The following is an 11,985-nucleotide window of genomic DNA, read 5'->3' on the forward strand; positions in this document are numbered from 1 at the left end:
GGCACCTGTCTGGTTCTGTTTTACCTGTCTGGTAAAACATGCAACGCTTGATCTCAGGGTTGTGAGTCCAAGCCTCATATTGGACGTGAAGCCTACTTAAAAAAAAGTTATAAAAAAATCCAACCCTCTCATTGAGAAGTAAGAAGAAAGAGGTGCACTGCTTTGGGTAGGGTTCAGGTGGGTGGGTTCCCGTGTTGCACAGCACTCATCTGTCCTGTCTCTCTCTGACACACTCTTCCCACTGATGGCATCCTCACAAAACCAGAGTTGAGGTTTGCTCCAGAAAGCTCAACAGGAGAGTGATCTAGGTTGGCTGTGCCTCCTTCTTTGTCAAAGAGAGGCAGGGGAAGTATGCTTGGCTATTGTTGCAGCTCCCCAATTAGCCTGTTGAAAGACTATGGAGTTTAGCAAGAATGGGGCCTGAATGGGATCATATAGTGTCACCAATGGGTGGCTGAGGAAGAGAAGACAGGGGTCAGCCTGGAAATACCATTGTCATGACTTGGTCTGTACATCTTTTTCTATCTCTAAACATTCTTGTTTGTTCCTCAATATTTCATTTATTCTACCTTTTAGCATGTCTCACAGGCTACAAAGCTATTTGCGCTATATTTAACACATTTTATGAATTCTGCCTATCTGTCACAAGCCATTTACTTACTCTTTATCTATATTTAATGTATACAAGCATACCTCAGAGATATTGCAAATTCGATTCCAGACCACTGCAGTAAAGTGAATATTGCAATAAAGTAAGTCAAATGATCTTTTTGGCTTCCCAGTGCATATAATAGTTATGTTTACACTCTACTGTAGTCTATTAAGTGTGCAATAGCATTATGTATAAAAAATGTATATGCCTTAAACAAAAATACTTCATTTCTAAAACACGCCATCATCTGAACTTTCAGTGAGTTGTAATCATAAATCACAGATCACCAATAGCAAACACAAAAATAATGAAGAAGTTGGAAATATTGCAAAAACTACCAAAGTGTGGCACAGTGCTCAAAAAGTGAGCAACTACTGTTGGAAAAATTGCACTGACAGACTTGCTCCATGCAGGGTTGCCACAAACCTTTAATTTGTAAAAAACACAGTATCTGCGAAAAGCATTCAAGTGAAGCACAACAAAAGGAGACATTCCTATACTATGTTTTGCCTGCGTCTCATGAGCTATTATGCTGAACACTGTTTACAGATTTCATCCATTTGGTTCATTTTTCTTGTCTTCTATGGCAAGAGTGAATATTCTCAAATAATGCAGAAAACACGGATTTCACAATCCCTTTTTTATGGGCCCCAGATATCTATGCAGTTGACCTTGAACAACATGAGTTTAAACTGTGTGGATCCACTTATTTAATGGATTTTTCCCTTTATAAGTACAGTACAGCATTGTACATGTCTTTTCTCTTTTTTAAATGATTTTCTTAATAACATTTTCTTTCTTCTAGCTTACTTATTGTAGGAATACCATATATGATACCTATAACATACATAACATGTTAATCAACAGTTTATGTTATTGGTAAGGCTTCAGGTCACCAGCAGGCTAAGAGTTGTTTCTGGGGAGCCAAAAGTTATAGGTAGATTTTGGACTATGAGTGGTTGACACCCCAACCCTTGTCTAAAAGTCGACTGTACCTTCCTTTATGTTCTGTAATAACTAATGTCTGTCTGAAAAGGGGCCATTAGATAATTTTAAGACTATACCTTTGATTATTACCTCATTGTCAAGAAAAACTGTTTTAAATAAGATGGTTTAGTTTACTGAAAAGTTTTGGTACACTTCGATAAATGAAAGCATATTTTAATGGCTGCAAAGATGTTGGGATATGATCCTCCTGTGAATTTTATGGGTGAGTCGCCTTCTTGGGCAATCCACATATCCGCACGGAGTAGGCCCTGGTTCCCCATTGCTTGGGATTGTTTTTCTTTTTCTTCCCGGCTCAAGGGAACGTCTTCCGGCGTGGGCCAAGCTTTTCTCTTTCAAACCCCCTCCACAGCGACTTAGGCTTCTGGAAGTCAAAGCCAGTGCGACATAGGGACTGTTCCTGCTGTCTGGCCATACACCTTCTTTGGGTGATGAGTCTCACAGCCGGCTGCCTGACCGAATATACAGCGAGGGAAAAGGGAAACGAAATATAAATTGTTATCTGAAAGCACGTCTAGTTGGTGTCCGCTGAGGTGAAGCTGTGATCCTCCGCTCTGCGGAGGCTTCTCTCCGTGTCTGACGGCCCAGCAGAGCGGGCTGTGAGGCTGGGCCATCGACGCGAGAGCCTACATTTAAGGCCTCTCCAGCATGGTGGTCTCAGGGTACTCAGGCTTCTTTATTTTTAGGAAATATTTTCTGATATTACTATAAACTTCATTTTCTTTTTAATTGCGATATCTTCTCCATAGCTGCTGCTTTTTTCCGTCTCTGGCGCTTCAGTGACAGGTGCTGCTGCCTCAGCCGCCCATCTGCAATGGAGGGACGCGCAGAACTAATAGTTTCCTCATGAGGAGCAGTAAGCCGACCACTGCACAGCACCCAGCCCAATAATCCGCAGGCCTCCACCTCCTTCCACTTCAGCGGGCTGCCTCACCGCAAGACTGAGAGCTTACGGCTGGCAGCTGAAGGCCAAGCGGTCCTGGAGGTCATAAAATGGAGACGCGCCCGGAAGTCCTCCACTTCCCATTTTAGACCACCATCCGCAAGAACGCCTGCGCAACGCTAGCAGCACTTGTCACGTGACCTGCAAGATCTGCGAGAACAGGGAGTGCCCCCATCTGCGCATGCCTGCTATCGGTGCTGCGCAGCCTGCAACATCCTGCGTAGCCGGAAGCTGGGGGTTTTGAGAAGAGATCACCCACCTTCCGAGAGTCGGCTAATGCTCTTGCATCCCCAAAGCAGTAAGGGTGTCAGGCAATGTTTTTCTACAAGAACAACATATTTGGAAACGCAGGTAAATTTTACCCTAAGCATCTTGCTAAGCTTTCCCATTTTTAAAAATAATTTGCACATATTTTAGGTTTTTTTTCCTTTTTTTTTTTGTAAAAATGACTGCGCAGGGGCGCCTGGGTCGCTCGGTGGGTTGGGGCCTCTGCCTTTGGCTTGGGTCGTGATCCCGAGTTCCTGGGATCTGGCCCCGCATCGTCGTTGGGCTCTCTGCTCAGCGGGGAGCCTGCTTCCTTCCTCCTCCCCCGCCTCCTTCCCTCTCTGCCTACTTGTGATCTCTGTCAAATAAATGAATAAAATCTTTTTAAAAAAATATTTTATTTATTTATAAAATCTTTGAAAAAAATCATTGTGCCGTATGTAAATAATAATAATTTTATTTTTCCCTTTCAGACTTAGGTCCAATTTCCCTTTCTGCCTTACAGCACTGGCCAGACCTTGCGTGCAGTAGCACATTTGCGTAAGACTGAAATACAAAGTAAGTGTATCTAGGGGGGGCTGGGTGGCTCCCGGTTTAGGTGTCTTGACTTTTGATCTTAACTCAGGTCTTGATTTTAGGGTGGTGAGTTCAGGTCTCTCACTGGGCTCCAAGCTGACTGGCGGGACTGTACTTAAAAAAAATTAAGCTTAATGTTTTCCATTTAAAATGATTCTTTTTCTAAATTAAAAAAAATATTCTTCAGCTTAAGGTAGTTCCTTTCTACATCTAATTTAATATAGATTAAAAAAATAATCCATGTTGAATTTATTAAGTGCTTTTCTCCATACAGCTGTTGGAATGAATTGGAATGAACATTGGCCTTTATTTAACTTCTCTATTGCATTGAATTACATTTACGATTTTTTTTTTTTTTCCGTCACATTTAACTGTGTTCTTTTTGGAGAGAAGCTCATTTTGGTTGTTTCTTTAATAGGATTTTGGTCCCTAATACCTACTGTTTCCCACCCACCTGCCCCTGCCTCCATCTGTTTCTGAGTGAAATAAGCCTATAATTTTCCTTTCTCTATTTTGTATTGTGGTTGAGTTGAGATTTCCCTCTTTCTATCTTAACGTCTGGCAGAGTTTATATAAAATTGGACTAATCTGTATACTGACAGTTTTGCAGATCTGCTTTCTTCCCTGTGTAACCTTTGGGGCTATTTTTTTCTTGAGCGAAGATTTTAGCTACCTCTTCAATTTATGTAATAGTTATAGGGCTATTTGAGTTTTTTCTTTTTGAACAAGTCTGTAAGATATATTTTTTAGGAATATGTCCATTCATTAAGTTTGACAGATTGTTAGTATATATTTGTTTATGCCATTTTCTTACCTTACTTTTAATGCTCACTTTATGGGTAGGTAGATTGTTAACTTGTGCCTTTTCTTGTCTACTCTTGATCTGTCTTACTAAAGATGATTTTTTGTTTTGTTTTGCTTTTGCTAACCTTTGGTTTTTAAATCTTCTCTGTTCTATTCTTATGTTCTGTTTAATTAACTTTGACTCCTATTTATTGTCTTTTTTGATGTTATTTGGGATTATACTGTTGTTCATTATATAACTTCTTAAGGGTGTTTAATTCATTTTAAGAGTATAAACTTTATTACAGTATTTGGGCACTTTACTTTCTATATCTTATATTTCTTGGGTTTTTCTCTATTCTTATTTATTTATTTATTTATTTATTAAAACCTTTTTTGGCTTTGTTTTGTGTGGCGGAACTCTGTGTAACAAAGCCTTTGAGTCTTTGAATGCCTGAAATTAATGGCCTCATATGCTGATGACAATTCTGTTAAATATAAAATTCTGGGTTCTCTTCCATTAGTACTTCGGAAACACCACTCCATTGTCCTCTTACATCCAGTGTTGGTAATGAATTATGTCAATCTGATTTATTTTTCTTTTGAAAAACTTTTAGAGTTTTCTCTTGGTTTTAAATATTCCTAACTAACTTAATTTAGTGTACTAAATATGTTTAGGGCTTTTCCTGTATCATTTCCCTTTTACTCTGAGATCTCTCATCTTTTTAAAGTTTTTTTAAAAAAGATTTTATTTATAAATTTGAGAGAGAGAGAGAGAGAATGCTCAATGAGTGGCCGGGGTGGGGGGGGGGTGGCAGGGTAGGGCAGAGAGAGAGGGAGAAGCAGGTTCCCCGCTGAGCAGAGAGCCCAAGGCTGGGCTCTATGCCAGGACCCTAGGATCATGACTTGAGCTGAAGGCAGATGCTTAATTGAGTGATCCACCCAAGCATCCCTCTTGTCTTTTTAAATCTGAAAAATACATTTGTATTTTCTCTTCAAATATTGTTTGTTACCCATTTTTCTTTTTTTCAGGGAATTCTTTTAGTTGGATATTAGCACACTACTTCTTCATATCTCATACTTTTTTTTTTTTAATACTTTATATTTACATGTTCTTGTTTTTTTCATCTGGGAGATTTCTTTCATTTATTCTTCCAGTTTGCTAATCTATTCCTCTACTGTATCCATTCTCTGTATCCCAGTGTTTGGGCTCTTTATTTCAGTTACTATATTTTCACACATAATATTTCACTTGCTTTTCTGTTTTTTTAAAATTTATTCATATTTCTAACATCTTTCCTTATTTCTTTTAGTAATTGTATCAAGATAACTATTTGTCTATTGTTCTAATAGTTCTGCTTCTGATAGATGCAGTATTCCAACATGTATTTTCTTTTGAAGTAATTGTGCTCCTCAAATGTTTTGTTGATTTTTCTTAAGAGCTCAGTTTTTCTGGTAGTATGAGCTTCTTTGCCAGTTAGTGCTCAGTATCTGATGGCCCCAAATTGCTCAGTGTGTTGGGGGTGGGGGTCACTGGCCTTTGAGTCTGTCACTCCTAGTTCATAAATCCCAGGCGAGAGAGCCATTCTGCATCACACAGAGAAGCAACATTAGGAGAAAATACATCTCAAATTGTATTTCAGGCCCTGGGACTTGGAGGGGGAAGGTGCAACTCCCCAAAGTTACTTAGTTCCTTTCTGTTTTCTTCTAACTTTTCATAAACTGTTTTAGATTGGGTACCCTAGGTAACAGACTGAGATGAAGATTTATTTATAGGAATATATTGGAGTGTGGTCTCAGGAACAATACCTTTAAGGAAGCAGGGGAAGCAGGGTTGGACAGGGGGTGGAGTGAACTGTGATGCTGTTGCAGCAGGGGTTTCACTCATTCCACAGGAACTCTGGAGGGGAAGCCTTCAAAGTGTCTAACATTGAGGCAAGGGGACTGGAATTTGGTACCATCCTCTCATCCCCGTTGATCTGTAGTTGAATGCAGGCTATGCCTGTGTTTTCTGGTATGTTTTTAATGTTCAGCGCTGTTTTCTGGGGTGGTTTCAAGTTTGGTTGTGATCATTGAGATGGCTTTAGATGGAGTGGTGGTCTCAGGGTGGTTTGGGTTCAGTGATGGTCTCTTTTTTTAGTTTTGTATTTATGTGCTACATTTTTGCTATCCTTTTATTTTTTAATCTTTCTGAATATCTTTGTTTTAGTTATTCTTTATTAATGGTTCTCTTTTGGATTTTGCTGTTAGCCAATCTGAAAATCTTTTTCTTTTTGTAGGTAAGTTAAGCGCATTTATATTTATTGATATGATTGACATATTTGGATTTAGCTGTGTCAAAAAATATTATATATATATATACATATTCAAATCATTCTGTGTTCTCTTTTTTAGATCTTTCCATGTTTAGGAAGATTTTAATTTTTTTTTATTCTGATATCTTATATAACACCCTTCGTCTCTCATTTTTTGAATACTGTCTATTATTCACTGCTAGGAGCAATACTGAAATCAGTTACTAGTTTTTTTCCCCAACCCTTTTTCTCTATCCTAGAATTTAATTTGAATTATCTATTTACTCTCTGATAATGTCTGTAAAGCATCAATGAGCTTGTACTTTCTGTATATTCTCCTATTAGCGAGTAGTACAATTTCTGAAAGTTGTACTGTATCTACATTATGAGAGCATATAACCATTACATACTATATCTTTTTCCTATTAAATCTTAGTTGTACAGGAAAATATATACTCATTACTCACCATGAACCCATTTTTGATATCTTGCGTAGCATTTATTTTTTTTTCTTTTTTAAAAAAATTAGATGTAGCTGACATATAACATTGTATTAGTGTTAGGTGTACAATGGTGATTTCATTTTGTATATAATGCAAAATGCTTATTACAGTAAGTTTACTTAACATCTGTCATCATACATAGTGACAGTTTTTTTTCTTATGAGATTTTTTTTTAAGATTTTATTTATTTATTTGTCAGAGAGAGAGAAACAGAGAGATATACAGCACAAGCAGGGGGAGAGACAGGCAGAGGGAGAAGGAGAAGCAGGCTCCCCACTGAGCGGGGAGCCTGGTGCAGACTTGATCCAGGATTCCAGGATCCTGTCCTGAGTGGAATGCAGATGTTTAACTGACTGAGCCACCCAGGCATCCTGAGAACTTTTTTTTTTTATGATGAGAACTTTTAAAGATCTACTCTCTTAGTAACCTTAAAAATACACAATATAGTATTATGAACTGTAGTCACCAGGCTGAATAGTAAATCTGTAGGACTTACCTTACAACTGGAGGTTTGTACCTTTTTTTTTTTTTTTTAAAGATTTTATTTATTTATTTGACAGAGAGATATCACAAGCAGATGGAGAGGCAGGCAGAGAGAGAGAAGCAGGCTCCCTGCTGAGCAGAGAGCCCGATACGGGACTGGATCCCAGGACCCTGAGATCATGACCCGAGCCGAAGGCAGCGGCTTAACCCACTGAGCCACCCAGGCGCCCCAGGTTTGTACCTTTTGACCATTTTACATATTTGTCATCCCACAACCCTGCTCTACTTCTTCTCTGTTCTAAACACCAATTTGATATGTTCTCTGTCTCTATTAGCTGTGTTTTGATTTTTTGTTTTTTTAGATTCCACATATAAGTGAGATCATATGGTATTTGTCTTTGTCTGACTTATTTCACTTAGCTTAATGCCTTCAGGATACATCCATGTTGTCATGATCTTCTTTTTTTAATAACTGGATAATGTTCCATTGTGTGTGTATACACACACACACACACACGCACCACATTTTATTTATCCATTCATCCATTGATGGATACTTAGGTTGTTTCCTTGTCTTGGCTATTGTAAATAATGCTGCAGTGAATATGGGGGTTTCCTTTCTATTCTTTTCTTTTTTATTGTACAGATCCCAGTATGTGAGCCACAGACCTCAACTTAACAATAGTTACAGAGGGAGACAAAAGAGATAAATTAAACTGCCCATTTAAACTTTTCTCAGCAACCATGGATAATGTGAATTTGTGAGAAGATGTGTAGTGTAGACATGTAAAGGAAAAAGAAAAGAAAGAGGAAGTTTCTGTCCCAGCTTTTTCTGATTGCTTGTGTTTCCATGTTTCTAAAATGAGCCAAGAAAAGCTGCCCACTAAAAAGGTATAGGATAACGAAATGGATTTAATATGTATAGATTCTTAGTGTCTAGTGAAAAAAAGAAAGGGACTCTGACACTCCATTTCCAAATTACAGAAAAAGTGTTACTCTTGTTTAATTATGCGGTCCTTTCTATTCTTTCAGATGTTGGCAAAATTTTCTGTGCACCATTTTAATGTTTTGTGTTGTAATTGCTTTACGATTTAACGTCACTTAAATTTATATTTTCTGCCTCTTCTTTCCACACTGATTTGCATCATACAAAAAACTTACACAAAAGAGAAAATTCATACAGGACAAATAAGAATATTGTATTGGGGCAGTTTTGGTTAAAGTTAGCATTTTACATAACAAAATAGGATATGGCAGAAGTCATCTCAAAATGTGGTATGTGCAACTACATTATAATTAACCACGTCCATATTAAAATTTTACACCAACTGTAAATTATGGCCTAAGATAAAACTCAGTAAAACTCATGCTTGAGCCAGAGTTTGCTTTCCTTGGCTCAAATTGTTTTTTAAATTTAAATTCAATTCAGTTAACAGAATAGTCTGTTACTAGTTTCAGGGGTAGAATTTAGTGATTCATCAGTTACATATAACACCCAGTGCTACTGTCATCAAGTGCCTGCCTTAATCCCATCACCCACTCTCTCCCCTTCCCCGACTCTCTCCCCTTCAGCAGCCCTCTCTTTCCTCTAGTTGAGTCTTTTATGGTTTGCCTCCCTCTGTTTTTATCTTAAATTTTGCTTCCCTTCCCCTGTGTTCATCTTTTTTTTTTTTTTTTTTATTTTTTTTATTTTTTTATTTTTTTATTTTTTATAAACATATATTTTTTATATACATATATTTTTATCCCCAGGTCTGTGAATCACCAGGTTTACACACTTCACAGCACTCACCAAATCACATACCCTCCCCAATGTCCATAATCCCACCCCCTTCTCCCCAACCCCCTCCCCCCGGCAACCCTCAGTTTGTTTTGTGAGATTAAGAGTCACTTATGGTTTGTCTCCCTCCCAATCCCATCTTGTTTCATTTAATCTTCTACCCACTTAAGCCTCCATGTTGCATCACCACTTCCTCATATCAGGGAGATCATATGATAGTTGTCTTTCTCTGCTTGACTTATTTCGCTAAGCATGATACGTTCTAGTTCCATCCATGTTGTTGCAAATGGCAAGATTTCATTTCTTTTGATGGCTGCATAGTATTCCATTGTGTATATATACCACATCTTCTTGATCCATTCATCTGTTGATGGACATCTAGGTTCTTTCCATAGTTTGGCTATTGTGGACATTGCTGCAAACATTCGGGTGCATGTGTCCCTTTGGATCACTACATTTGTATCTTTAGGGTAAATACCCAATAGTGCAATTGCTGGGTCATAGGGCAGTTCTATTTTCAACATTTTGAGGAACCTCCATGCTGTTTTCCAGAGTGGCTGCACCAGCTTGCATTCCCACCAACAGTGTAGGAGGGTTCCCCTTTCTCCGCATCCTCGCCAGCATCTGTCATTTCCTGACTTGTTGATTTTAGCCATTCTGACTGGTGTGAGGTGATATCTCATTGTGGTTTTGATTTGTATTTCCCTGATGCCAAGTGATATGGAGCACTTTTTCATGTGTCTGTTGGCCATCTGGATGTCTTCTTTGCAGAAATGTCTGTTCATGTCTTCTGCCCATTTCTTGATTGGATTATTTGTTCTTTGGGTGTTGAGTTTGCTAAGTTCTTTATAGATTCTGGACACTAGTCCTTTATCTGATATGTCGTTTGCAAATATCTTCTCCCATTCTGTCAGTTGTCTTTTGATTTTGTTAACTGTTTCCTTTGCTGTGCAAAAGCTTTTGATCTTGATGAAATCCCAGTAGTTCATTTTTTCCCTTGCTTCCCTTGCCTTTTGCGTTGTTCCTAGGAAGATGTTGCTGCGGCAGAGGTCGAAGAGGTTGCTGCCCGTGTTCTCCTCAAGGATTTTGATGGATTCCTTTCGTACATTGAGGTCCTTCATCCATTTTGAGTCTATTTTTGTGTGTGGTGTAAGGAAATGGTCCAATTTCATTTTTCTGCATGTGGCTGTCCAATTTTCCCAGCACCATTTATTGAAAAGGCTGTCTTTTTTCCATTGGACATTCTTTCCTGCTTTGTCGAAGATTAGTTGACCATAGAGTTGAGGGTCTATTTCTGGGCTCTCTATTCTGTTCCATTGATCTATGTGTCTGTTTTTGTGCCAGTACCATGCTGTCTTGATGATGACAGCTTTGTAATAGAGCTTGAAGTCCGGAATTGTGATGCCACCAACGTTGGCTTTCTTTTTCAATATCCCTTTGGCTATTCGAGGTCTTTTCTGGTTCCATATAAATTTTAGAATTATTTGTTCCATTTCTTTGAAAAAGATGGATGGTACTTTGATAGGAATTGCATTAAATGTGTAGATTGCTTTAGGTAGCATAGACATTTTCACAATATTTATTCTTCCAATCCAGGAGCATGGAACATTTTTCCATTTCTTTGTGTCTTCCTCAATTTCTTTCATGAGTACTTTATAGTTTTCTGGGTATAGATTCTGTGTCTCTTTGGTTAGGTTTATTCCTAGGTATCTTATGGTTTTGGATGCAATTGTAAATGGGATTGACTCCTTAATATCTCTTTCTTCTGTCTTGCTGTTGGTGTAGAGAAATGCAACTGATTTCTGTGCATTGATTTTATATCCTGACACTTTACTGAATTCCTGTATAAGTTCTAGCAGTTTTGGAGTGGAGTCTTTTGGGTTTTCCACATATAGTATCATATCATCTGCGAAGAGTGATAATTTGACTTCTTCTTTGCCGATTTGGATGCCTTTAATTTCCTTTTGTTGTCTGATTGCTGAGGCTAGGACCTCTAGTACGATGTTGAATAGCAGTGGTGATAATGGACATCCCTGCCGTGTTCCTGACCTTAGCGGAAAAGCTTTCAGTTTTTCTCCATTGAGAATGATATTTGCGGTGGGTTTTTCATAGATGGCTTTGATGATATTGAGGTATGTGCCCTCTATCCCTACACTTTGAAGAGTTTTGATCAGGAAGGGATGTTGTACTTTGTCAAATGCTTTTTCAGCATCTATTGAGAGTATCATATGGTTCTTGTTCTTACTTTTATTGATGTGTTGTATCACATTGACTGATTTGCGGATGTTGAACCAACCTTGCAGCCCTGGAATAAATCCCACTTGGTCGTGGTGAATAATCTTTTTAATGTACTGTTGAATCCGATTGGCTAGTATTTTGTTGAGTATTTTCGCATCTGTGTTCATCAAGGATATCGGTCTATAGCTCTCTTTTTTGGTGGGATCCTTGTCTGGTTTTGGGATCAAGGTGATGCTGGCCTCATAAAATGAGTTTGGAAGTTTTCCTTCCATTTCTATTTTTTGGAACAGTTTCAGGAGAATAGGAATTAGTTCTTCTTTAAATGTTTGGTAGAATTCCCCCGGGAAGCCGTCTGGCCCTGGGCTTTTGTTTGTTTGGAGATTTTTAATGACTGTTTCAATCTCCTTACTGGTTATGGGTCTGTTCAGGCTTTCTATTTCTTCATGGTTCAGTTGTGGTAGTTT

The sequence above is a fragment of the Mustela lutreola genome, chromosome 1 (assembly GCF_030435805.1).
Source record: "Mustela lutreola isolate mMusLut2 chromosome 1, mMusLut2.pri, whole genome shotgun sequence".
In the NCBI taxonomy this organism is placed as follows: Eukaryota; Metazoa; Chordata; class Mammalia; order Carnivora; family Mustelidae; genus Mustela; species Mustela lutreola.